This window comes from Lissotriton helveticus, chromosome 1_1 (genome assembly GCF_964261635.1).
Source record: "Lissotriton helveticus chromosome 1_1, aLisHel1.1, whole genome shotgun sequence".
Taxonomy (NCBI): Eukaryota; Metazoa; Chordata; class Amphibia; order Caudata; family Salamandridae; genus Lissotriton; species Lissotriton helveticus.
In genome coordinates this window covers 125,583,031-125,609,680 of record NC_136057.1, presented here as the reverse complement: position 1 = coordinate 125,609,680, position 26,650 = coordinate 125,583,031, and the positions used below count along the sequence as shown (strand labels likewise).

At 43.7% G+C, this 26,650-nt stretch overlaps 1 long non-coding RNA gene across 2 annotated transcripts in view; it reads right to left on the bottom strand.

Moving 5' to 3' along the window:
• Positions 1–414: 414 nt before the first annotated feature.
• Positions 415–26,650, bottom strand: part of LOC144768269 (uncharacterized) — a 91,538-nt gene continuing 65,302 nt past the window's right edge. The window contains exons 3-5 of one of the 2 annotated variants that reach the window (XR_013598525.1): positions 10,326–10,431; positions 8,629–8,700; positions 1,029–1,058 (exon numbers count right to left, since the gene is read on the bottom strand). This is a non-coding gene — a long non-coding RNA (uncharacterized LOC144768269). Of the gene's footprint in view, positions 1,059–8,628; positions 8,701–10,325; positions 10,432–26,650 lie in introns of both variants that reach the window. The other variant, XR_013598530.1, reaches the window with a different exon arrangement.

The window sequence follows — 26,650 nt, the reverse complement described above, 5'->3', positions numbered from 1 at the left end:
TGTTTATGTTACAACTCAGCATTAACTTCTAAAATACATTTCAGATGCTCTTCTTAACATATGTATTTAACTAATGACAGTTTTTTCCTGGAGATCATTTTCCTACCTTTAAAGGCACCGATCTCACTTGTCTTATTAACTTTCACTGAGGAGCCCCTTGTTTTGATTAAGAGGCCCCTCATGGATTCATTTTCTCCAAGTTATGCCTGGGTGAATTTTCTCTAGTTTAATTAGTCTCATTTAGTGATTCTAGTTTGATCACATTTGATTTAGGAGTTTTAAAAGCACCGATAAGGTCTTTGGGCTTTAGTGTTTGCCTGGTAGCTATGTTTGTTCATACAAGTAATGACAGATGATTAGGGCATGCCTGGGTGGTTTATGAATTACCAATAGCGTAACACTGCCCCCTTTTATACTTCTGTGCCAGTATATGCTTTTTTGATCAGTTGCTAAGACAGGTACATGATCGACTTTGGAGTTACAGGACACTTTGAAATCACTCGGATCAACCCAAGAGACAGAGTTGGTGGGGGAAAATCTTCCTATATTGGAAATGATAATCCAGCATCTTTGGTGTAACGACATCTGAGAAAGAGCATTTACAATGACTTTCTTTAAACAATCTTTTCTTTCCTCGAGACAAAAGCTTACGCTTGTAAACCAAGGATATTAGTCTTTTTGATGGTTCTGTCACATCACAACATGTCTACGGATACTGATCTGTTGAGGAGGGTTTGGGTCTCCAAAGCATTTCCCTTTAACAGAATTTACAGCACTGAGTTTTCTCAAGTGCACTGCGTGGGGGATCAATTGTGGCCAATGTTCTCCTCAATCTCAGTTACTGACACTTGGTAAACAATTATGCTCCTTTTACTTTAGGGATTTGACAACTTTCACATTCACCAGTTTCTTCCGCTCCAACATCCTCACCATTCCTGGCACATAGAATGTGTTTCTTCTCAAGAGCTCGAGAATGTTTTAACTTTCCTTGAAATAATCCTTTTCGTTGTGTTTCTCTAAATTTAAACCTTCTTTTTTTCTGTTCATGCTTCAGTCACCTGTCGAAATGGAGTCAGAGATTGTAAATGAACACAAAGAAAAAATATTTATGACCATATACTTTGCACAAAGAAAGTATTGACAAAAACTTGCTAGGAAATCAGTTGAGTAGCATTTGTGATAGTAGTGAAACAGCTCTGGGACACTGTGTAGATCGGGAGCTTCGGATCACTGGAACTCAACGATGTGAGAGCAAACATAATTAATATTTAAGAAGGAAACACAAGTTGCACATATATTGTGACACAGATTCTTAGAAGCAGCCAACACTATCAATTTACAATTTCTGTGGCAAAGGCTGGCATCAAATGAGATATTTGTAATACTTTTAATGAATTATCAGATGTTATTTACTCCCCTGCCCACCTAGACTGTTCATCTATTTCTTTTTCCAGTGATCTAGGAACAAAGAAATTGGCCTTGTTGCACTCAGTGCTTTAAATGCCACCATAGACTGACGCTGTGTCCAGTTAGCTCAGTGGAATTCACCATTTCAAATTGTGCGGATGATAAGGACTTAGTTTGTGGCCCAGAAGTCATGCTCCTTCGACAGGACCAGGGCACTGCAACACATGAAAAAGAGAAAAAAACAGCACAACCGTAAATGAAACGAAAAAGGGTCTAGATAAGGAAAACACAAAACAGAAGAAAGGGAAAAAAGGCAATGTTTCACTCTCACCACATGTTCCAGCACAGGAAACCATAAGTTACTTCTTAACACAGTGCCCCCAAGGCCAGCACCAGGTGCAGCTCCACCGGCCACACCACCCTAAAGCAAGCCCTGTGTGCATGTGTGTCCACGCACATGTACTGTGTCTTTTGCTTGTAGTAGACAAGACAGAAAGGGAAGGATGGGAGGACGTAAAGAGATGGAAGTCAGATCCAAAGAGAAACGACGCAGAAAGACAGACAGAGGGATTATGGTATCACGTGCTGTAGAGGAGGAGACAAATGTGACTCGCTCGGAGTTGTTAGGGAGTGAGGCGCTGATTTGTCCTGTGGAGTTGGTCCCTTGCCTGTACTCAGCATTGCAGCAGCTTTTGAGGCGCCAGACGACGGAGTGGGTGCGAGTCCCAGGAGTGCTTGCGGCGTCCAGAGCAGCCGCACCTGGAGACTCTTCCCGCCTGACTCCGCCCCTCGGGTGTTCTTTGCCACGACTCGCGGCCCCCGCTTCGCGGGAGCCGCTCAGAGTTGTGAGTGAGTGAGGTGCTGATTTGTCCCGTGGAGTTGGTCCCTTGCCTGTACTCAGCATTGCAGCAGCTTTTGGGGCGCCAGACGACGGAGTGGGACTGCGAGTCCCAGGAGTGCTTGCGGCGTCCAGAGCAGCCGCACCTGGAGACTCTTCCCGCCTGACTCCGCACCTCGGGTGTTCTTTGCCACGACTCGCGGGGGCCGCTCGGAGTTGTGAGTGAGTGAGGCGCTGATTTGTCCTGTGGAGTTGGTCCCTTGCCTGTACTCAGCATTGCAGCAGCTTTTGGGGCGCCAGACGACGGGGTGGGACTGCGAGTCCCAGGAGTGCTTGCGGCGTCCAGAGCAGCCGCACCTGGAGACTCTTCCCGCCTGACTCCGCCCCTCGGGTGTTCTTTGCCAGGACTCGCAGCCCCCGCTTCGCGGGCGCCGCTCGGAGTTGTGAGTGAGTGAGGCGCTGATTTGTCCTGTGGAGTTGGTCCCTTGCCTGTACTCAGCATTGCAGCAGGTTTTGGGGCACCAGACGACGGAGTGGGACTGCGAGTCCCAGGAGTGCTTGCGGCGTCCAGAGCAGCCGCACCTGTAGACTCTTCCCGCCTGACTCCGCCTGCCCATCGCCTATAAGATCACGCCCCATGACGCGCATCGCGGAACGCGCGCGGGTCGGTGCCGGGCGAAGCCCGGGCCAAGGGCGGGCCTGTTGTAGCCTGTTAGAGCCCGAGAGAGTCCGGACCGGGCCACCCCTCTAAGTCCATATATGCAGCATATTCACATTGTATGACTGTAACCTCTAAACTGGTGGGGATCTAGACAAGCCGGAATCCAGGTACCAAGGTATCAAGGGAAACAAGGAGTAAAGCCATGGCTACGTCCACCATGGCTACAGGTACTTTGGACAATTTTCTCATTAGAGCCAATACCGTTGAAAGTAATGAATTGTCGGCCTTAGAAAGACAGCTAGCTGATGGCATCGATAGCACCAGCTGGTCTTCCCCAGGACTAGTTGTAAATACTACCTCAAAGGAGTATTTGGACGTTTCCCATTTCTCTCTCCTGGATAGTATTGACCAAACAATTGAGTCTGTCCTACAACAGCTAAGGTCATCCTCATCTTCACAACGTGATACCCACCGATCAGTTTCTCATGCTGTAGCATTGTCATCAGCCGATCCAGCACTGATAATGAGGGAGGGGAGCGAACTAAATCTGGCCCAAGAACGGGGTCTCCGAGAAGGTGCTGTTTCTAAAAGAAAAAGAACTAGACAACCTAAGGGTACAAAAAGGGCGAAACTGGACCAAGTTTCAAGTATTGCTGTTGATAGACGGGATATACAGGATTATTCTTCCCCTGCAATTGATAATGAAACTGCCACGCCAATACAGCCTTCCGATTTTCCAGTGTCAGGGCAGGCTTCTATGTTTGTTTTTGGCGAGGGGGCTGGTGGTGAGGGGGACCAGTCTATGTCTTTTATTTCAAATCTTTTGCAGAAGCTTTTAGATCCTGTCGTGAAGAGGCTTGATCGTATTGTCACTAGACTGCATTTAATTGAAACTGTGGCAGGGGGCATGAGGGAAGACTTAAGAACGTTGGGTAGTTGCTCAGGTGTAACCACAGTGAGTGGGGGTAGCTTTTCCTTCTCTAACCCAGTCACTACTGTAACTACAAATATCACCAAACCAAGGCTAACAAATGCACCCACAGCCAGCCCCTTAAGCACTGCCCCCCCCGTTGCCCCCAAAGACAACTCGTCCCTGTCCCTCAAGTACGGAAATCAAAATTGCCTGTACCAACGATCCCTATGTTACAAGGAAAAACTCCACCTAGTTCTGGCGAAAGCTCCGCCAAGAATCTTCCCAGTCTAACTCGGCCACATATTATTAATCTGCCCCAGAGGCGGCAGAACACACAGTAATTTTGGCTGGAGTTCCGGAGCTCTCAACTTCTGCACTGGAACCATTTGACTCCCTGAAAAACAAAGTGATTGGTTGGTTGAATGTCCACAGGCCCCTGCCACCACATATTAGAAGTAAAATATTAATGGTTAGGCGGGTTCCCTGGGTGGGACACACAACCAAGAAAATCAAGGGCGACTGTATTCTGGTTACCTTCAGGGACTCGCAGATTGTTTCTCATATTACTAACTGGCTGGGTAATACCAGAGATACCACCATCCAACTGTTACCACTCTCCTTCTTCTACCCTGCAAGAAATTACAACTCGAACCGTAGGCTGAATGATGGTTGGACAAGGGTGGGATTTGCGATTGATGGCACAAGGTACAGGCCAGCTTGGCACAATATGCCTATGCAGAGCAATTACATCCATCCTAATAGGTACAGTTGTCTTGAGGAGCTAGATTAACTGCAGTTGGTAAAATGTAGTGGAGGCAATGATGAGGTGGTGCCCATTATAGCTGAGTCTGGTACACTGACAGGCACGGTTGTTGGTGGAAACTCTTTCTATCACTATTCTTCTAATGACCAGGCAAGCACTTCCATTCTAGATCCCACTCCACACTCCCCTGATACTGCCCCCACCTCCCTTGCACTAAAAATTATCTCCTGGAATATAGCGGGCCTATGCAATAAACTGGCTTGCCCGGATTGGGGGTCATACATAGACCAGAATGACATATGCTTATTCCAGGAAACATGGGCTAGGGAGGATCAACATCGTTTAGGTTTTGCTTCATTTTCAATTGCTGCAAAATGGGCGGGGAAAGGTCGTCCTTCTGGGGGCCTAACGATTTGGGTAGCAACTCACCTGGGATGTAATGTAAAAATTACTGAAACAGCCTGCGACGATGTCCAGTGTGTAATTTTAGAGTGGCCGAATGGTTTCAGACTGGCTGTGATTAACATTTATTCAAGACCAGTGAGTGTCACATCTGTGTCTGAAACTATTGAAGAACTATCCTCTTTCCTAACCAATATTCCGGAGGGTGCCACGTTTGTGGTGGGGGGCGATTTTAATTCCCAATTTGAACCATTGGAAGGGCTGTTAGATGGTGTTAACCAGGAGGAGGATGACGTATGGAAAATTCCAGAAGTGGCAGGCCCTCCAGCAAGAGCATGGACTCCTCTAGCTGTACAAATTACATCCTTGACGATGACCCACTCGATTAGGGCTTGCAATGGGCGCACAAAGTCTGATAACCCACCTGCCTTTACTTTTTATAAGTCGGGGAGGAGGTCACGCCTTGACTATATCTTTGTGGAGTGCAGGGCTTGGAACAGAATATTAGACTTTAGGGTCACACAGAGAGGGGAGAGTGATCATAACCCGTTAATTCTAGATTTTAAAATTCCTGGTCCCGCTAAGGACACCAAAATATCGCAACTTGCCATATCTAACATGTCTACCCTGACAAGCAGTAGACGCAGGGTAAGATTGGATAAGTTGACCAAAAAATCAAACGGGTTAGCTAAACTGTATACCCAGGTAATTCCAGTACTAGAGGATGTAGCCGCTCTGATTGAACACCACTCAGCGAACTATTCTCACGAAAAGTTGCAAGAGCTCCATAATGTATTAATAACCACCCTCACTGAAATCTTAAATCCCATAAGCTCAAGCTCTGGTCGGGCTCTAAGGAAACCAACTTGATACAATAAGGCCTGTAGGCAGGCGAAAAGTGAGTTGCTAGCAGCACTCAAGCAGAATAACAATAGGGTCCTCGTTAAAGCCAGGAGGCAAGTGTATCGGAACCTCATATCCCATGCTAAGATCGAATGGGAGAACGAGAGATGGGCAAATTTGATGTCGGCACTTGCGGTTAAAGATGCACGCAAGTTCTAGCAAATTGTGAGCACTGGCTCACTTGAGCCAGAGCAGGCAGTAGCTCGTAACATTGCCGCGGAGGTATGGGAAGAACACTTCGCTGGACTCTATAAGGAGGATTCGCCTAGCACCATTCCCTTCGTACCAGATGTAGTAACAACCTCAGTTTCTGATCCACCGGAGTTAAGGTTCACCTTATCTGAGGTCCGAGCGGTAATAGCCATGCTTTCAGTGGGAAAAGCCCCAGGTCTGGATAAGGTCCCCGGTGACCTTTATAAACAGGAACCAGACATCTGGGCCCCTTATCTCTTAATACTTTTTAATGCTGTTCTTGGGGGGATGGCTCCCCCAAATACTTGGCTGGGAGCCGAGGTGGTCCCTATCTTCAAGAAGGGGTCGCCTCTCCTCCCAGCCAACTATAGGCCAATCAGCCTGATAGACGTATCCCAGAAACTGTTTACTAGGCTGATTCTGGATCGTATTCTAGATTGGGAAGACGACTCAGAAATTCTGAGTGATTACCAAGCAGGTTTTAGAAGGAATGTATCCACCACCGACCAGATTTTCAGGTTAAACATGCTTTTCTGGAAAACGGTCAAACTCCAGGGCGGTTCCCTTTATACTGTTTTTGTTGACCTCCGTGCGGCCTTTGATTTGGTCCCACGGGGGAAACTTTGGAGTGTATTGAGGGATCTAGGTATTCCATCTTCCCTTTTAGATATTCTAATACGTCTCCATTCACAGAATTTTGCTAGGGTCAGGTGTGGGAAACAAGGCAATTTGTCATCTAGCTTCTCCGTTGGCAGGGGGGTAAGGCAGGGTTGCGTTTTGGCGCCAACCCTGTTTTGCCTCTATGTCAACTGAGTGTTGACCCACCTGAATAAGGTCCCAAATAGAGACGCTCCAAGGCTCGCAGGCACAGGGATATCGGCGATTATGTTCGCAGATGATACCCTGTTGCTGGCTAAGACACCAATGGGTATACAGCGAGTCTTGGATGCTTTTGTCCCATTTTGTCACGACTGGGGATTGGAAATAAACACCTCCAAAACGAAGTTTATGATTTTTAATCCACCGAAATCATTCCGCCCTAGTCCTGCTATAGATGATGTTTGTTTAGAGAGAGTGCAACCTTTCGAATATCTGGGACTAACTCTCAATGAGTATATGACTTGGGCACAACATCAGACTAAAACTCAATTAAAATTTGCGCAAAAAGCAGGGGGGATCCGTAAACTCCTAAAACAAACTACATCAAAACCCATTTCTCCCCCACTTGAAATTTTTAAAATGCAGGCACGGGGAGCAGTGATCTACGGAGGGGAATTGTGGGTTCACAGTTGTCACCCAGCGATCACCACTGTGGAAAACAAGTTTCTTAGGCAGTTGGTATCCCTGCCTCCCAGTACCCCCTACTCCCCCTTAGGATGGACCTGGGACTCAGATCAATTAAGGAAGAACTAGGTCTTAAGCCCCTTACTTTCTGGAGGCGTCTGTGGGCTACTCCGGAACTTGTCAGCTATAGGCGTGAGCTCGTAGAACTCTTGAAAGCCCCCAATGTCTGGAATCTTTCCTGGCTGAAATATATCAGGCAGGAATTTGACAGGCTGGGTTGCTCCTCATTATGGTCTAATCCTGAAGAAGCATGTAGGGGCATATCTCGAAGGGAGTTAGTTAGTCTGTACTACGATCAAAATTTGTTGGCTTCTTTATCAAATGCCCAAATTGGAACAATCACGAGATCATTCCTTGTTCTGAAAGACTATTATAAACTAGAGACTGCTTTTGACATCATCAGCCCTAATGGCCACAGGAAGCTATACCTCCAATGGAGATATGATACACTACCATTAAGAGCTTTAACCTCACGTTGGCACCCCAATGCCCCCAGGAATTGTCCTGCGTGTGGGGCCGAAATAGAGACAGACTTACACACGGTCTTCTTTTGCCCCTCCTACAAGGCTTGTAGGAAGAAGTGGATTATTCCCATCTGTAAAAACCTGGGCATCAGGCAGTGTTTTCACTCTTACCGAATATTAAAATCTGATATATCGCCAACAACTGTTCGCGGTCAGGAAATTTCTGGCCGCTATGTGGAATATTAGAAGAAAATATTTGGTAACTTGAGATGAAATGTAATTATGTAACTGTCGAGGTGGCAGGGGGTGCGGCGACCCGAGGTGATCCGGGCTGATTGGCCTTCGATTTTATATAAACGGTTGTATCAAATTGAATTGTATAGTTTTTGTACCTGTGTATCTTAAAATCTTTGTAATGTTTGATGATCAATTTTATATTCTGTACTTTTATGACATTTTTCTCGTCGAAATAAAGATAAAGATGAGATGATGATAATAGTTAAGGAACTGCTGGGCAAAACTGACCTAAAAAGGAACTGGACCTGCACTACACTCCCAACATGTTCCCGGAGGAATGTGGCTCCATCAGGTGATTATCAGAAGTTTGATAACAACAGGAATAGTGTACAGAGGGAGTCAAATGTTAAAGCTGAAGAGACAAAAACAAAACAGAGATCAAGAAAGGGAATAGAGAAAGAAGAAACAGGGGAAAAGGAAACTTAGAGTTATGGGAATCCTTACCCGAAAGTTATATTGTATTTTGTTCCTCCAAGGGTGGCAGTCACGCTGCACTACTTGGTCATCCCAGAATACCTTGAAAGGAAGTAAAGAGATAGTTTTGCTTCAGACGATCATACTTCATCCCATCTTCCAAATAACCGTCCTGAACTTCCAAAACAAAAGAATCTCTCGTTCTCTGGAGGCCATTGCCAAGCAACTCTTGTTATGAATAAATACTTTTTTTGGTTCAAGAACCATGATACTCTGCTGGAAAAGGTCTCTGTGAATATAGAGTGCACCCACAGTCTCAGAGAACAAACCCTAACAATGCAGTCCACATCTTCATAACCCCCATCTTTCCATTTACAGACCATGAAACTTGCAAATCAAAACAATCTGGTTCACAAAAGGCATGTTAAAGTCCTTGTACATAATTCTGCCCACCGTTCATAGATAATTCAACGAGACTTAATCAATCTATATATTTATAGAAACCATGTTCTCTGAGCAACTACAATTCAAGCTCAAGCTGATGCAGAGTTCAAATGCTGAGCAATGGAAGCAACAAGGCATCAGTGTGTTGGTGCTTTCAATTTATAAATTATCTAAAGGGATGATGTGGAGGGTCAGTGTCTTGTGAGCCCTATAGGACGGCGACCCAACTAGACTTTGGAATAAATCCTTTACGAGACAAAGCTTGGAACATTGGAATGTCGAGGTCCATTGAAGACAACGGAGCACAGCAGCCTCTAAAACCTGATATAGGCCCGCTGCTCTCAACATTACAATGTCCTAATACACAGACTCTGCCTCTCCGAAAATTATGGATTAGGCAAGAGAAGGCAGAAGATAGAGCCTATAGCGAGGCACACAGGAGCCTCCCCCCTTCCTCCTCCCGTAGCTCGCAGTGTCACTGGCGTCTCAGAAGGAGGGGGGGTTCTGCTCATCTACTGCATCTCCCCGGCTCACCTGAATGATGAAAAGCTGTTTAGCCATTGCTGTGAATGTTCAACAATTAACCACTGTGGTCCTGCATGCGGCTGTTAACTGTTTAACATTCACAGCAACAGCTGTGAAACAAAGGTTTCTGAGTACCGGAGGTTTTTTCAACCTCCTCGGTCTCTGGGACCCGTTATTTTATTAATTAACACATTCTGCCCTCATGGGGCAAACAGTGTAATGACCTTATAGTCAGCCGTCGCTGGCAATACTGCCCAATAAAGGACCGCTCCCTTGGTAAAGGCCCTTGCCTTTGGAGCTACAACAAGCTTCAAAGCTATATTAAAGGTTTCAAATAATTACTGAAGTCATAAACATGGTTACTCAGTCAGAGAAATAATTATCATAATATTTGCAGGAGAATCACATAAAGGTAACCTCTAAAGTATATCAAAAGCCAGAATCAGAAATAACTCTAGCTGTAAAGTCAATTGACAGACCACCACAACAAATGTGTGCTAAGAAATAAGAAAACGTTTTTCTATATTATCAAATAGCAAACTGACATAGAATCTGCCTAGTTAAAAATCAAGGAAAAGTTCTTAAGTACAAAATCAGTAAGAGGACTGACATCGGAACCTTCGTTCACAATTTACAGCAAAAGCTGCTACCACTCGAATAAAGAGAGCCAGAATGGGCGGGCGTGCTTTTTCACACTTAGCCGCTAACATCTGGAATGATCTGCCAATAGATCTAAGGCTCACGGATTGCTACCTTACCTTTAGGAAAAAATTGAAAACTGTGTTGTTTCCCGAAACAGACTACATTTTCCAGTCTCAGGTATTTGCTCACCGCACACTGTTACAATCTTAGCGCCGTGATATCCTATTAGGATGAATGTTGCGCTTTAGAAGTTCAAATAACATTAACATTAACATGTAGTCTGACTTCAGGAAAAGTGTAAAATAAAACAATTCCAGCAAATATCCCAAAACAATACATTTTATACGTTTTTAGACAGAGAGAACACATTATTAACATGGTTCATGATGTGGTAAAAATTACAGCAATCAATGAATATTCATGAAAACATAGCACAACAAAATGTAATTTAATAAGCCAGGCCTACAAAATGAATAATGAATTGTGACTCTTCCCCTAAAAGCCACAAGTCATTTTACAAGGTTAATCCCTAACATAATAACTGGCTCTTAATCACAGTTAAAGTTTGTGGCCATTCATCATTGACCCAATTTGCATGGGAACATTTGCTGACAGCTTATTAGTTGGTTATTAGAAATGCCTACAACTTGTACTCATTTCCCAAGAGGGGTGGGTTGGGAGCTGCCGTCAGTCTGACTGTGGAAGTTTGAACTTTGGATCACCATTAGAAAGTCAATTTGATACTTTACGTTGTGCCCAGAGGGCCGTTCCCTACTGTTAGGGAACGCTATTATTGATTCATACGCCACACCTCTTGACCGACCAGGTGATACCTCCGTGGCACACAACAAAACTACAACTAAGGATATAAAAATAGCTTGTGCCCAGTCTGCAACAAAGTGAAAATGTGGAACAGTTAGCACATTTATTGATTAAAAGAGATACTGGATTCCCATTCACTTCTTCTACAAAAGTGCCACTCAGGGTGACCTCTAGGACTGCACCAAGCATGCAATCCTTCTCCCGTCTCAGGCACCGCCATTGTGTCTGATTCACTCCAGTAGAAACTCCTAGTGTAGATGCAAGTTGTGGAAAATAATTATTAATCAAAAAAGGATTTTGTTGAAGTCTTAAATTTGTTGAGAATTTGGCGTTCTATTCTGCACTGGGCTGTGGGACCATCGGGACTGAAGGCATGTTCCAATATATCTGCCTTTGATTCTGCATGCTCGGCACAGAGGCCATTTGGGCTGGGACCATTGGCTGTGACATCCCATTCTGTGCCATCTGATTCATGTTCCAGTTTCCCAGGTTCCAGCAAACATCGCAAGGAGCATCTCTTATTCTGCACATTAGTGTTTGAGGTATTTAAATTGCCACTGTCAGTAAAACCTATACCCTAAGCAGGGCCGGACTGGCCGCAACGGGCTTCAGTGTTTACCCGGGAGGCTGGAAGAGTGGCGGACGATGGTTCAGTGCTGGGAAACGTATTTGTTACCTGGGGGGGGTTTTGCTGTGGTGCTGCTATATCGCACCCCGGCAAGAAAAGAGGCAGGGATCTGGGCCGCCAAAATTGTCAGGCCTGGTTTGGGTTCCCAGTCTGGCCCTGACCCAGAAGAACAACATTTCCTCCTTGCACATACTGAACGTCATTACTCTACACACCAACGCCGTGCATATCCAAATTCACACCAGCAACAAACCCGGAATCAAAACGAGAATACAATCCATGAGAACCAATTTCGTCACCTGTTTGGAAACATTTTGTCTGAGCCATCATTATTTTGTTTTTGATCTTCTGCTTAGTAATAAAATTGTAACTACAGAACTTTGGTTACAACAAAATCTCATCCAGAATGTTAGTCTGCAGCCCCTCACATTTTGCTGGTTATATGCACTACCTCGGAATGCAACGCTAAAAGATGCACCCTCTTTTACCCGGTCTTCGACATTGCAATATTGTCTGTAGATCTGCATTAATCTCTTGTAATCTAATAAAATATTTTGAGGCGCTTCACTCTGTGGCTCTTCAATTGGCAAGTTTACAAGCAACTTACACTCATTCCACAAATCTCTTGGGACAACAATTAACAAACTTAAACTCAGCTCTCGACCACCCCACCTGGACGAACAGGCCTCATCTCCACTGCATCCCTCCTGGAGAGGCCCCACCTTCTTTGAACCACCCAAGAACAGGACAGGCCTCACCTCCTCTACATCCTCCTGGACAGGCCTCACTCACCTCCTCTGAGCCCCCTCGACAGGCCTCGCTTCCTCTGCATCCCCCCGACAGGTCTTGCCTCCTCTGCACCGCCCTCCAAATAGGCCTCACCCCCTCTACATCACATGGACAGTCCTCTCCTCCTCTGCACCCCTGGACAGGCCTCACCTCCTCAGCACCCCTGGACAGCCCTCACTCACCTCATCTGAGCCCCCTGGACAGGCCTCTCCTCCTCTGCACCCCTGGACAGGCCTCTCCCCCTCTGCACCCCTGGACAGCCCTCACTCACCTCATCTGAGCCCCCTGGACAGGCCTCTCCTCCTCTGCAACCCTGGACATGCCTCTCCTCCTCTGCACCCCTAGACAGGCCTCACCTCCTCTGCACCCCTGCACAGGCCTCACCTCCTCTGTACCCCTGGACAGGCCTTTCCTCCTCTGCACCCCTGGACAGGCCTCGCTTCCTCTGCACTACATTCCAAACAGGCCTCACCCCCTCTACATCCCATGGACAGTGCTCAGCTCCTCTGCACCTGCTGGACAGGCCTCACCTTCTTTGTGCCTCCTCCTGGACAGGCTTCCCCTCTACTAACATCACCCCCGAAAGGACAGGTCTCACCTCCTCTTCCCCTACCCCTCTCCACAGGTTTCACCTCCTCTGCCCCTCACCCCCTCTCCACAAGTCTCACCTCCTCTGTACCACCTGGACAGGTCTCACCTCGGCTGCACCCCCCTGGACAGAACAGGCCTTACCTCCTCTGCACCGCTGGACAGGCCATACCTCCTCTGCACCGCTGGACAGTCCTCACCTCCTCTGCACCCCTGGACAGGCCTCACCCCCTCTACATCTCATGGACAGTCTGTAGTGTAGTTCCTATATTCCCAATAGGCTCTGCGCATTGGAATAGTATATCCTGTAGTTTAGACGTAGGACTGAGGTCGACTAGGTCTCTACTGGATATACTAAACTTAATTGTGTGTGCCAGCTAACTCAGAGGTCACAAGAAATTTTCTCGAATGCACAAGAAGGGATTAGTTTCTGACAACCGCATAAACATGACAACTTTGTTTCCCCAAGATAAAACGTATCTTCAGAGTCGTGGAAACAATAGTTTGTTATTTCACTCAGTCAATCGTGCATGCTTCGTTTCACCAGAGGTGCAGAGAAATAGAGAGACGGGCGTTTTCAATAAAAGTATTTATTGAACAGTCTTCTTTCTCATGCAGAAGAAATTAACTGCTGCAATCGTAATACTGGTTGCAAAGTACAGGGCGTATAGTACGAAGAGTATTATAAAATAATACTGTAAAAGCATGATATGGTTTCTAAGCCATAAAATGGATAAAAATACATACATTAATAAATAATGTACTCAACTGGTACTTCTAAAATACGCCTACCCCGGTGTACCTAATCTAGGTCTCGTACAATGGAAGAAGTAAGTGAGGTGTAGCTTAAGTTTAGTATTCTTTGCCAAGAATCGAATCCAAGAATTCTCTACGGGTCTAATCAGCTCCGTACCTTGGTTTTCGAATGATGGAGGTCTGGTACCTCTCTCTCAGGACTCGATTTCCCAGCAACCCGCAAGATAGCCTGGAAACACTGGAGCTGGATTTCTCGGCCGGAGAAAGGACAGCGTCTCTCAGTGCGTCAGCTGAAGGGTTGGCTTCCTTCGGCACTTGCTGCAGCTGGGCGTCGGGCAAGTAGATAGTCGATCTGCTCCTTTGCCTAGGCAAGTGTGGGCATTTTTATACCTTGAAGGTGCCGAGTTTGAGGTTGGACATAATAACGTCATTAGAGACTTAATTCTCTGAAAACTCCATGAGTTCTTGGATAAATCAATGTTCAAGCAGGGGTAAGTCCCTGACTGCTGAAGGCGGGTGGAAGTAGCCATGCCGTATTTGGACTGCATAGGCCAAGTCTAAATATGGTTATGATTTCTATGCCTATATTAGGATAGGGTGAATTATATCTATATATCGGCATGAATCGGAAAAATTACACTAGGGTCCTAAAATGATCCACAACACCCATTCCACGTATTATATCTAACATTACTACATTAGTAAGCATCTAAAACATAACTTAAAGCATGTGTTTAAAATCCCACCAGAAATACAAAAAATGCATTCGAAAAGTGTTGTATACATAAAAAACTGAGCATTTGTACTGTACGCATTTTAAAAGAAATAGTTATCAATCAAAGAACATTCATTTGATATTAGAAATGCTATCTGAATGAAACATGAAATGACATTCATGAAATGGCTCTGTGTTTACAGAAAAAAGTCGAGACCATCCCATAGTAGAATAAATATACTGTTTTGGTATACCCTGGCCGAAACATTAACTAGATAGGGTTTTCCTGGCATCATGCCACAACAGCTGTGATCATTGAGCATACCGTAGCTGCCATTGGAAAGCTGCCTGAAAATCGGGCCTAATACCGCTGCTGAAGTACCGTGCAAGTGGCAAGAAAGGTTATTTAAAGAACCTTCGCAGGCTCCATGTAAATTAATACCTTCACATAAAAGTGTACCGCTTAGTGAGTTTTTACAGTTTTTTGTACTAATAAATACTTCTTCTCCCCACTCCAACAACTGTGAGTATACAGCAAATTCCAGGTTGACTTAATGTATCCGTTACCCAACCTTTCATACAGGCCTGCTGGTATATGCTGTAGAATTTACTGAAATGTGAAAATTGTTATTGGTATCATGATGGTGCCATGTATTATCCATTCCACGACAGGCTTCTCAGAAACCGTTAATAGTAATCTTTCCAGTTTTTCCATGCTCAGCACCATATAGTCTGCTCCTCTTTGTGCCAAAGAGATTTGTTTATCTGTAAGGTTAAAGACAGTACACAATGACGTGGTGTTGTTAAATGCCATGGCACGTAGCCTGAACGTAGATTTTGCAACGTCCAGCCTAACAGCATTATAGAACGTAATTGGAACAGGCCATGTTGTAACATTAGCAAATCCTGTTCTATTATGTCGATTGCAGAAGATACAATACTGTCCAAAGGATAGATTCTGGAGGACAGAGTCGTTAACCCATTGTTCACTACAGAGAGAGCTTTCTCTAAATTAATATGATTAATTTCTCGTATTTTTTCTGCAGTTTCTATTTGCTTTATTTTCCAAACTTCATTGTAAGCAGCATATATACCTGCGTATATGAAATGTTTTTGATGTTGTTTACGAGGCCCAAGTAAGAAGTCTCGAAAATCGACGCCTTCTTTAAGTAAAGTCAAGTGTTGTTTATTTTCAGGAAGTGTGGATTTCTGTAGCCATTCAAGGCAGAGTTTTCCTACACTGTATGTGGTTACTATCCCTGGATGTTGTCTCTGGGAATATCTTGGATCCGGCCTATTCACTGTGAACCATTGTGTTTTTTTCAGGAATCTATTTTGACAGTTATTCGTGTCTGTGGGCCCGATTAACCATTTTTTCCAATCAGGATTAGTTCTGTTGTGTTGTAAAATCTGTTTCACGTCTACCTCTTCATCTGTAGTGCTGTTACTATCAGGTGTGGCTTTAAGTATGGACGGTTTGTTTAAATCTTTTATCTTAGCTAGGCCAAGACATGATGTTTGTTGAACAGTGACATTTAGAAATAATATTTGTTCTGGAATAATGCAGGCTCTGAAAAAGGATTCTAAACCTTGCACCTGCCATTCATTTGTGCCCCAGACAGTTTGTCTTTCCAAAAGGTAAACCCTAATGTTGACATCTGAGCATAAAGGTTTGCAGAATAAATTTGTTTAGTATTGGTCAACATATTTTTTAGTCCTGTCTTATTCATATTTTTAAAATAAAACGTTTCTGGATTTGTGATATTAAAACCTGAGAAGTACGGAAACTTTTCATAAAATGCTTTTGAGCTGCCCTTTGGCAGCGTAGGACAATGTTCCCATTGATTGTAAGTCAAAACATTTCTAGGTTGTGCAGATTTGTGCAAATAATGGTGACCAGAATGATTATAACAATACAGTTCTTCATAACTTGACAAACCTTCTAAGTGTTCATGCTTTTGAAATTTTGCTTGAAGGCGGGAGAACAGGTACAGTCCATTTCGAAAGAGATTGCAGCACTTAAAGCCGAAATCAATGGTGACAAAACACTGATAAACGCCAAAGAAGCCCTAACCACTCTGGAGGCTACTCTTAAAGATTTTGAGTTGACAACGCAAAATAGAAAACTCGAGAAATTGGCCCGTGACCTACGGCTCTACGATAAAAAGAAAACCTACCCCTATTTACAGGAGGACTATTATCGGCAAGATACTTAAGGCCGTTTTACCAACAGGGGCGCGGGTCACCAACGTGGGAGACGTAATTACAAAACGTTCTCCGATTCCTCCTGCGGTTCGGACGGGGACTTTGACCAATCTGGACCTAGCCACTCCCATAGCGGACAGGAATACAGTTACCAACCCCGCCAACAATCTTTTTTAGAACAGGGACAATGGCAACCCCCCAGGAACCGAGGCAACAATTGGTCCAGAGGATATCAACGAGGCCAACAATTAGGGAACCAGAATTGGGAAGGTGGACGTGGCAGGCCCCAGAAGCAGGTACACTTCCAACCGGAACAGCACGGGGAAATATCCACCTGTCGCAAGGTATACCGATGGTGAATCCACCCAATCCTGTGGTCAATATTTCCAACTACCAACTTTCCGAGGATGAGCTGAGTGTGCTGAGTAAGGGACTTTCATATGTACCGACCAATATTCCTGACCAATTCACCATTAGGTCTGAACTGTGTAAGTTCTTCAGAAAAGTCCGACTCAAATACTTCTTTAAAAATAAACTGCCCTACCAATGCAAGTCATATACTGGCTTAAGAATCCCCTCTACGTTTGTACCACCTGCGAGCACCATGTCACACAAAATTTTAGCTTATGAAGCAGTGGTCTTACGAGACGTTAATCAGATACTGGACAAACGTCGATACCATCCGTTTAACATCAAGAAGAATGAGAAGAAAGCCCTTCAATCTCTTGGGAACAACAGAGAAATAATAATTAAACCGGCAGATAAGGGCGGTGCCATCGTGGTCCAGGACATCAAAAACTACAAGAATGAAATCTACAAACAGCTGAATGATGGCATCAGCTACAGAAGACTCAATACCGATCCCTCAATGGCTCTTGCTTCTGATATCCTACATTTGACCAGGTCGGGCCTTGATGAAGGACTCCTGACTGAGTTGGAATTCAACTATTTAAATCAACAGACTCCCAGGCTACCGACTATATACACCTTACCAAAGATACATAAGAACCTGAGGGAGCCACCTGGCAGACCCATTGTATCGGGGTGCGGGTCCATGCTGGAACCATTGGGTCGATATATCGATTTCTTCCTTAAACCCTTAGCGGAGGCGACACCTACCTATCTTCGTGACACCATGCACACTATAAGCATTGTGGATGGCCTACCATATGATGCAAACAAAGAGATGCTGGTTACTTGTGACATAACCTCGCTATATACGAGTATCCCGCGAGAGGAGGCCTTGACCATCATGACACGCTACCTAGATCAGAGGAATGCCCCTGTACCAGTACCGACAGATTTCATCATAGGACTTTTACGGCTGGCCATGATGCACAATTTCTTTATGTTTCAGGACCACTTTTATTTACAAACTAAGGGAGTGGCGATGGGGGCCACATTTGCCCCAGATCTGGCCATTCTTTATATGGCGGCTTTTGAAGAAGACATTATTCTGAATGAGTGGAACCCATTCAAACATCATCTTGGAGTGTGGGTCCGCTATATAGACGATATCCTACTCATTTGGAACGGAACAGATACTGAGCTTTCTGCCTTTCAAGCCTGGTTGGATTTACAGTCTGCTGACATTAAATTCACATTCAAATCAAATTAATCTCATGTTGATTTCCTTGACCTTACGATCTATAACGATGATGGAATTTTGAAGACAACACTTTTCCGTAAACCCACTGAGCGGAATTCGCTCCTTCAGTATGGGAGTCATCATCCCAGATCCCTTTGGGATAACTTGCCCATCGGGCAGTTTTTGCGAATCCGCAGGAACTGCTCAGATAAAGTACATTACATGGAGCAAGCAGACGACCTGATGAATAGATTGATACAAAGAGGATACCCCCGGCGTCTGGTGAAGAGAGCCAAAAAACGAGCGTGGTACAATCCCAGGGAATGTTTACTACAACCTAAACAATGCAATGAGGAACAAAATACTCGTATGGTCTGTGTAACCACCTTCACAACAGAGAGTAACAGGATCAAAAAGATCATTAATAAACATTGGTCACTAATATCCGATGATATTGGGTATCCAACATTGCCTCTACACGCTTTCAGAAGAGGTAAGAATATCAGAGACTACGTAGTCCGATCATTTCTCCCTCCCATAGAACCTACCACAGTTCTATCACTGTGGAATCTCCCACCTGTCACAGGGCATCACAGATGCACTAAGTGCAAAGCCTGCGACAATACAATCCAGACAAAGGTCTTTGAATATAAGGATCACAAAATTTCACTAAAATCACTTACGAACTGTAACACCCAGAACGTAATCTATGCCATCTTATGTGAATGTGATCTAATTTACATTGGCCAGACTCAGCAAAAGGCAAAATGCAGGATACTACAACAAACAAGTAGAATCAGATGTGAGGTAGTGGGAGCCCCATTAGTGTATCATTTCAAAGCTAAGCAACATACACCAGAGAGCCTGAGGTGGGTCATCCTTGAGAAAGTCACATTAGGTGCTAGGGGAGGCAGTATTTCAAATGTTCTCAATACCCGTGAAGCCAAATGGATGTTTCTGTTTGACTCGGTAAAGGCGGGTCTTAATGAAACTGAGAGTACCTTTGCTCAAATGGCCAATCTGTAAATATAAAATGTTGGCCAGTATATTGCTTTGCCATCTGTACCAACTCCTTGAATGCACAAAAATAATCTTTCCATACTGACGGCCTTTACCATCATGTTCGATAGGTACGCCGCAATGTCAATGATATTACATATCAATTTTGTGTTCAATATGTGAGCTATTTGGCAAATATTCATCACTGTTATGGCTTATGCTAATAAGTGCTTTTATGTATGTGCACTTTTTGATTTCCCCATTATTGATTTTCTGTATAAGAATATCTATGAGCAACCCATATGGTTATATGAGTGATCGTGACAAAACATACTAACTTTTTATAAATTCCTCTGTTTCGAGATACTGCACATTAGGAAGCATTTTTCATTATGATTGTATCTCCACGGGTATATTATATATCGGAGTTGGCAAAATATACACTCCTTCCGCTTTGGTCAAGTCCCCTTTTTGTGACCATGATTAGTATGGGTCACGTGATCGGAACACTACAGGAAGCAGCTTTAGCGGTTACTGCCGTTTGAGTCGAACGATGAGCAGTGCCTTCTAGGATTTCCTGCTTAGCCCGCGGTGTTTCGTGTTATACGGTACGTCTTGTGCTAAGCGATTCCATGACCCTAATGCTGCAATTGTATAACTGGCAAGGGCACTAATAAATTACCCTGCCGATTTGCAGATCCTGCCCTTTACGAATCACCAGCTGCAGAAGATACTAGTGGTCTTCGTTTGCATACCTCCATTTTACGTGGTACTCCTACGTTTACCAGGTATGTTACTTTAAACACTCTGCGCACAATTTTCCATTTACCGTGGGAATCAAAACATTTAGACTCTGTCCCACTATTCCTCAGATTTCACTTTGTGGAGCTGAAGAGAACCGCTACAACATACTCTTCAGCAGTGACCCACACACGTTTTGAAACGACAATTGAATTCCCATATTTCCGTTTGCCGGCCGAATCCATGCAGGTATGTCTATTTGAAAGTGACGAAAGCTGCTTTATTGAGTTTACAAGTTAAGATCTCAATACATTACCTTGCCATTCCTTAGTTAGGTAGGCTACCCTGAATCATTGAATGTGACAATTTACTAATATGGGGACCTTAATACCTATATGTTGTCCCGCCATGTCATAGTTTTGTTGATCTGACGAGGATCGCCACACCATATGATTCAGCGGGGATCCACGCACGTCATTGTCTAAAACTACAGCGGAACCCCTTTTCTCTGCTGCATCTTTGCTATCGGCAGGTATGTCATTTCATAAGTGCCCTCAGTGGTCTGCTGTGTTTACAAACGATGGCTCGATTATATTCCCTCTGCACCCTATAAAGTCTACATTCTTGTGCTTTACCATCCACAGTTCGACAGCGATCAATACCTGCCATTTTATACATCTACGTGTGAACCCCTATTGTCAACGGCCCCTTTTTATTAAAAGGTATGCCAATTCACACGCAAGTGTTACTAAATTTATATCAGTAGTGTGCACCCATATGAGATGCAAATATTGAACAGTGGTTTTCTTTCTCTACTTTAATTGCGGTGCAGATTTTGAACTACTCGCACTACTCCATTCCTCGTTTAGACATTGACGGGAGGTATGTTTTTCAATTAAATCATGCATCTTTCGCGTAGCCAAAATGTGGTAACTACTGCTCACTGTGATGTGTTGCCCTTATAAACCCGGCATCTGCAGAATTTGATTACAGTTGTGTGCACTCACACCCTTTTGTCGTTACCAGTGAACCTTACACCTAGTCCTGGCATTTGGAATTACCTATGAGGTTGACATTGATGTATAATCTTTTGTTTAATGTATCTGAAAGGATATTTTTGTTTTCTTAGAGATAACGTTACTTCTGCATCCTCAAGAACCTACCACTTTTGAACCATACCCACTACATTACTGTATCAACCTAAGGTATGCTTGTTCACATGTTTTGTAGACTTATTCTATATTTACTTGTCCCTTAACGTATCCGGAATCACATTGGAGCACATGTCCGGTACAAGCATACCATGTATTAACTATCTGCATGTAGTAATTGTTATCGGTTGATTCCTACTGACCAATGACCGATTGTGCGTTTGAGGTCTTCCAACCAGCTTGCCTCCTAAGATACTTATCCATAACGACTCTCTTGCTACCACTGATGTATCCCTCTTGTTCACAAGATATGACTATGTTCCCATTTCGGCCTTTTATTAATTTTATGAGCTTTTTGGGATCCTTTGTGACCCATAGTAAAGTTTATTTCTAATTCCCCATACAGATCTATTGCCCCACCTTCCGCATACCCTGTCCTGATGAAGACCCTCTAGCAAGGTTTATACCACGCCTGCATCGATTTGGGTCGAAACGTCGACACTTCCTCCATTGTGTTCAGCCTCTTTCCTGATTTATTATTTGTGATTTTATTTGAGGCATGATTTCTTAAATTAATTGATGAATTAATTGTTCCATTGCGTCAATTTGTCATTATTTTTGGTGTATCCTGGTCTTAGTGACCTATTCTTTAGTTTCTTTACTTTCACCATTCCAGCACTACCCTTCCCTACTCCATTCTCCTAGGGGCATTATATGTTATTTACTATGTATCATTCTTATGACTGAATCTTTTATGATACACGTTGTGAGTAAAAACAATGTTGTTATAACTTTGGTGTATGTACTTATTTGTTGTGACGATTGAGCTAACTGTGTATTTATCTGGGTCCACTTTGTTTGTATCTATATCTCGCCCAGGTCCCAGTGACTTCTTGGTTAACCCGTGTCTTTGTAGCATTTGAAATTTTGCTGACATTTCTAAATCTGACATCATATTATTAACAGTTTCAAAGTCCCAATCATCAGAAAAACTGCTTGGTGAAACAAAATCACTTAAAGAAACTGGTGTGGAATCTTTAACAGTTCTACCGGGCCATAAATGTCAAAATCAGTTGTATTCCATGCTATACCACCTGGTATAGGAACGGCTGTGATGTTCACTGATGACAGGTCTCTATGCTCACAATGGGACGATTTGTGGGGTTTCAGTAGCAAGTTGATGTTCTTACTTGCTGTGTCCATTGTACTATATTTTCCATCTATCATTTTCCACAAACTTAAAACAAGAATAAGCCATAGCAGGAGAAAAAGTACACCTAACACAATCCAAAATTCAACCCATGGTGAAATCAGATATGTTTTCTCAAGCTGATGAAAGAGTTCTGTTATTTTCTCTTTAAAAGTTCTTTCTACTGGCGTTGTGTCTGGTTCACTGGGATCCTCAGAAAAGTTATCGAAGTTGATAAAATAGCCAGAGGCAGTTCTGTCAATTTTTGGGATTGCATCCGGATTCTTTGAGATCACTGGAGTTGCTTCTTCCTTTGCCATGTTGGTATAGTCAGAGGCTATATCATTGTAGACTGGACTTTCTTGACGAACTGATATTTGGGTATCAAGAGGTACAAGTTTCATGACTTTGTTGCATACTCCTTCTTTTCTTACTGCAGGTTTATCAAAGGTGATAAGTCTTTCAGTTTGAACCTCTTGGATAGTAGCCAGATTTGGTCATCTGCTACTTCTTGGGAGTCCACTGGGCCTACTACTTATTATCGGCCACATGATGTGGTTTTACCAGGTCGATGGATACCGTTCTGTTCTCCCTTTTTCCAGCAAGCGGCGGTAGTACCACTGATCTTGTTCCAAGGATTGCTAAGACAGGTACTGGTTTTCTGTAAGAAGGCCCAAATTCCTTCTTCACTGCGATTTTTTCCCTGACTAGATCCCCAATCTTTGGAATCCAGACAGGTCTTGCTGGGACAGGTGGTTTTTCTTCAGGGGTCGTTGGGCTCTGTGTTGTGTTACTCAGACTTTTCCTTGTTTCGTTTAAGTCCTGTAAAACAGCCAAACGGTCTTTGATATCAAAGGGTTTCTGTTCCACCACTGAAGTTTGACAGTCAAGATCCTGAATGATCATTCTAGTACCAAATAATAATTCGTAAGTAGTGATTCCACCAAGAGAACTTCTTGGCAGATTATTAAGACTACATTGGACATTTATTAGATTTTGACCCACCCATCACCCGAACCTAATACCCTAGCTGTTCTATCCAAAGCCAATCTATGCTTTATGTCACGGTTTTTCCTTTCCACTATCGCATTTCCCTCTGGATGGAATGGATTTGAGTACCGCAATGCAACGCCCAAGCTGGCCATGGCCTCCTTGTAAGCCCTAGAGCTGAATGCAGGACCCTGGTCAGAATATAGCGTGCCGATTGCGTATTTGCCGATAAACACTCGCAAATCTTTTATAACAGTTCTGGCGTCAGCCGACCACTGGGGCCATATCCAAATGAATCTTGTGTAGGAATCCACTGCGACCATGATATATTTATAGTTGCCATCCCTTTGCAAGGGACCACAGTGCTCCAGGTAAACACACGCTAATGGTTTATCTGAAATCAGAAGGGGCGTCTGCGCAGGTCGTTTCACTGTAGAAACTTTCATTTCTTGGCATATTTCACATTCTAGAACATAGTTTCTAGTCTGTTTCCTCATGCCCAGCCACCAATATCTTTGTTTTAATAATGATACTGTTGCGGAAACTCCTGCATGTGAAGAGGCGAGCCCTTCGTGTGCTGCTAAGATCAGTCCTAACCTATGTTCCATGTTTGGGATTGCCCTATCCCCCACGCCAGGGATTCGAGCAAAAGGAACATTATTTGCATCAGTTATATATGAGTACTTTACTGGAAAGCCTTTTGGGAGTGTTTTATCACTGTCTTTTACTGAGGCGGTGACAGCTTGCATTATTTTGCTGTCTATTTTCATTTTTGAACAAGTGATTGCAGCTACGGAAGCCGTTTGCACAGCTGCCTTCGCGGCCTCATCAGCCAATTAATTCCCGGCAACGTGAACGCCATCACGTTGATGACTCGGTGTATGTATCACGTGAGTCTTTTGTAGTTCTTTCTGTAGTAGAACTACTTGTTCCCAAAGCATTTTATGCTTTATTGTGCCACCTTTTGCATCTTTGAAACCGTTTTGAACCCAGTTCTGCAAATATTCATTGTAAGATTGAACGCAGTAATACGAATCGCACACTATGAATGTGGAGAATTCGCGATCGGTATTTTCAAGCGCCATCTTGAAAGCCTGTAGTTCAGCTCACTGAGCTGTACAGTCTCCGAGTGATTGAGTTTTAGTGACCATTGGTCTAAATTTACCTTCGCGCCAGCGACCTTTAACAATCGCACAAGCAGCACTATAGGCTTGTTCACCCCCAAATGCGGGTTGTGCTGATCCGTCTGTATAAATTATACATCCGTAATGTTGTAGAGGCAGAATCTCAATAGGCAGAGGACATTCTTGTTTGTATTGTAGAAATTCTTGTGTTTTCAAATAGGGGTCAAAAACGTATTCAACGTCTGATGCAGCAAGAGAATTAACCCATTGTATCCATCTTGGATGTAAAGCCTTGGCATTTGAAATGCTCGCTTTTGTCACTGCCTCTAAGGCAGGTACAGGTGTAACGATCATTATGCGTTTACCCTGTGCAAGAGCTCTCTCTTTTGCTACTGCAGTTTGAACCGCCGTCAGAATCTTTTCTTTTGAAGTGAATTTCATTTCAGCTTGTGTGTACAAGTGTGATTTGTAAGATATTGGTACCTTTTCACCTTCATTAAAGGTCAGGTATGGGAATCCACATCTCCCTGGGATGATTAGGATCACAAGTTTGCGCACGTTGCCGCGTGTCTGTAACTGTGTTTTTGCTAACATGTCTGTTTGCACTGAACGCAAACTTTCTGTGTGTTTTTGTGTCCAATTAGTAGCTTTGAAATCAGGTTTGATTAGTTCGTAGAGGTCTAACCCTCTCTGCGTAATTTAGAACATAAGTTCTTCCAAAATTCAGGAAACCTAGAATTGACTGTAAGTTTTTCATTGTTTTTGAAGGTTTGAGCAGCTCACATTTTTCTAAAAAGTTTGCTGCCAGGCTTTTGCCTTCACTTGATAACTCGTATCCTAAGAATAGGACGTTGAGGTGGGCAATTCAGGATTTCTTAAAATGGAATTTGTACCCTTCAGAAGCAAACCCAAGTAGTATGGTGTTCACTCTTTTCAAGTGCCTGTCCAAGTCATCATCTGTAAGACAGATGTCATCGACATAAGATAATGCCTCATCATCGTACATTTGTAGTAACTCTGTTACTCTGGCTGAAAATAACCCTGGACTATTCTTGAATCCCTGGGGGAGACGGAAAAATTGTCCCTGTGTCCCCATTATTGAGGAAGCGGTCAAATACCTGCTTTCAGGTGCACTGTTTTGACAAAAGAAACCCTTTGAGATATCTAATGTAGTTTTATATTTTTTGCGCACAATGTTATTCAACAGTGCTGCACTGTGTGCATTTTGTACTGCAAAAGTTTTGCAACAAGAGTTTAAATGTCTGCAGTCCAAAACTAGACAATATGAATTGTCTGGTTTGGAGACAGGAAACAAAGGATTGTTCATAGATGAGGTGCATGTTTCAATCACCCCTTGGAATTCAAGTTGATTTAAAATCTCTCTGACCTGTTTTTTAGCTTCCTGTTTTACATGATATTGCCTTTGCATTGTTGGTTGTTTTTTCAACTGGATTTTATGGTGAGGAGAATCTTCATCCCATCCTACGTGATTTTTGTATAATGCTGGGGCCTGGGCTACAGCCCATTTCCTGGCATAGGTGTATTTTTTATGAATTGGAATGTGATTTGAGAAGACTGGCATAATTATCTCTTCGCCATGTGGGCTCTCCCAAAAGAGTGCTTTAATTTTCCTATGTATGTCCCCCTCCATCCGGAGCGTTACTTCATATAACTTATGGGGTACATTAACCCTGGTGTCGGCAGTTTCAACTTGAATGTATTCATTCAGATCCACTGTCTCCAGATGATCCTTCAGGATCTTGCGAGCTATGGTGACCTCTGCTGCGCTGTCCAGCATTGTCTGGGCCAACTCCCCGTTCTTGAGTTGTGTCCTCAAGATCCTCGGCATCTCTGAACTTTACACTTGCTACCTTCTTCTTGGTGAATTCAGTTTTCTTATTTTTAGGAATGTGCTGTTCGTCTTTGGACTTTACGTGTTTTTCCTTTTGTTCTGATCGTCCTCTTCTTTCGTATTTCTGTGAGCAAGTCTGAAAGGTAAGAGAGGAACGTGTATCATTATCTTGATATCTATCAGGTTTTCTCAAATTATCCCTATTTCTGAGGTTAAATCTTTTTTCACAGGGCTCCTGTTGAGTAGACCTTCCTCTGGACTGAGAACGCTTCTCTTTAGGAAGTGTCTGTTTCGTGTTTTCCCA